General features: G+C 36.8%; 1 pseudogene; it reads left to right on the forward strand.

Moving 5' to 3' along the window:
• Positions 1 to 871: 871 nt before the first annotated feature.
• On the forward strand, positions 872 to 1965 carry LOC124893938 (annotated as a pseudogene).
• The last annotated feature ends 57 nt before the right edge of the window (positions 1966 to 2022 follow it).

Here is a 2022-nt window from a genome sequence, read left to right on the forward strand (position 1 = left end):
CTATTCTGATATTAAAATTCGATAGAGATGAAATTGGAGCAGTTGATTTTTTTTTATTTCATTTTTTTGTTTTGGACTGCACAAGAATTTGTCGATATTTCCGATTAAATCTTCTTGTTACTAGATTTTCTATAGGAAAAATTATAGGAATAAATTGTTATTCCTTTTCTCTACAGATAAACCTTTCTTCCAAGTCACACCATAAGAGCCATTTATCATCTTTCTTTGATTCTAGATCAAAGATTAATTTCTATCTAGATTATATATCTATATTAAGTAGATTGTAGATTTTGATGTATACCTATCAGATCGTGGCTTCATGTAACAAATATTTCAATATCGTTGCATCCGGTATTTTTGTTTTGTTCCAAAAGTGTGATGAAGAATAGATCCGAGAAAGAGACTTTCATTTCCAGTCTCCTAGTTATTTTATTTATTTTATTGAATTTTAGATTTGCTGAAGGGAAAAATAGTAGATTATCTCTTTTTCTAATAGACAAAAGAATCTAAAAATAAATATTTGCTCGAACTTTCTTTTTTCTTTTGATCCATGGAAAGATATACTCTGGGGTTTTAGATTTATTTATATGAAGTATGAAGGAAAGGGACCATTTGGTCCTTGAAGAGTTCTTTCAAAACAAGGGATTGATTGAATTGTCTTAATAAGATAATTCATGGTTCATATGCTTAGTCAGAAGGAATAATCCAATGGAGTTCATGGATTTACCTAGGTCAGTTTATGGGCTAATCAATAAAGGATTTTTATCTTCAAAACCCATTGGAAAGGTCAGTGCAAGAGAAATCATACAACAGTGATCGAATCTTCGGACGCCCCAAAAAAGATATGAGGTGCTTGGAAATGGTCGAAGTAGTTGAATAGGAGGATCACTATGACTATAGCCATTGGTAAGTTTACCAAAAATGAAAGTGATTTATTTGATATTATGGATGACTGGTTACGGAGGGACCGTTTCTTTTTTGTAGGCTGGTCCGATCTATTGCTCTTTTCTTGTGCCTATTTTGCTTTAGGAGTTGGTTCACAGGTACAACCTTTGTAACTTCATGGTATACCCATGGATTGGCCAGTTCTTATTTGGAAGGCTGCAATTTCTTAACTGCCGTGGTTTCTACTCCTGCTAATTGTTTAGCACATTCGTTGTTGTTACTATGGGGTCCTGAAGCACAAGGAGATTTTACTCGTTGGTGTCAATTGGGGGGTCTGTGGACTTTTGTTGCTCTCCATAGAGCTTTTGGCCTAATAGTTTTCATGTTACGTCAATTCGAGCTTGCTCGGTCTGTTCAGTTGAGACCTTATAATGCAATCGCATTCTCTGGTCCAATTGCTATTTTTGTTTCTGTATTTCTGATTTATCCACTAGGTCAGTCTGATTGGTTCTTTGCACCTAGTTTTGGTGTAGCAGCTATATTTCGATTCATCCTATTTTTTTAAGGGTTTCATAATTGGACCTTGAACCCCTTTCATATGATGGGAGTTGTCGGTGTATTGGGCGCTGCTTTGCTATGCACCATTCATGGTGCTACCGTATACAATACTTTATTTGAAGACGGTGATGGTGCAAATACATTCCGTGCTTTTAACCCAACTCAAGCCGAAGAAACTTATTCAATGGTCACCGTTAACCGCTTTTGGTCCCAAATCTTTGGGGTTGCTTTTTCCAATAAACGTTGGTTACATTTCTTTATGTTATTTGTACCAGTAACCAGTTTATGGATGAGTGCTCTTGGAGTAGTCGGTCTAGCCTTGAACCTACGTGCCTATGACTTCGTTTCTCAGGAAATTCACGCAGCGAAAGATCCTGAATTTGAGACTTTCTACACCAAAATATTCTCTTAAACAAAGGTATTCGCACTTGGATGGCGGCTCAAGATCAGCCTCATGAAAACCTTATATTCCCTGAGGAGGTTCTATCACATGGAAACGCTCTTTAATGGAACTTTAGCCTTAGCTGGTCGTGACCAAAAAACCACTGGTTTCGCTTGGTGGGCCGGGAATGCCCGACT

Source organism: Capsicum annuum, unplaced genomic scaffold, assembly GCF_002878395.1.
Source record: "Capsicum annuum cultivar UCD-10X-F1 unplaced genomic scaffold, UCD10Xv1.1 ctg67439, whole genome shotgun sequence".
In the NCBI taxonomy this organism is placed as follows: Eukaryota; Viridiplantae; Streptophyta; class Magnoliopsida; order Solanales; family Solanaceae; genus Capsicum; species Capsicum annuum.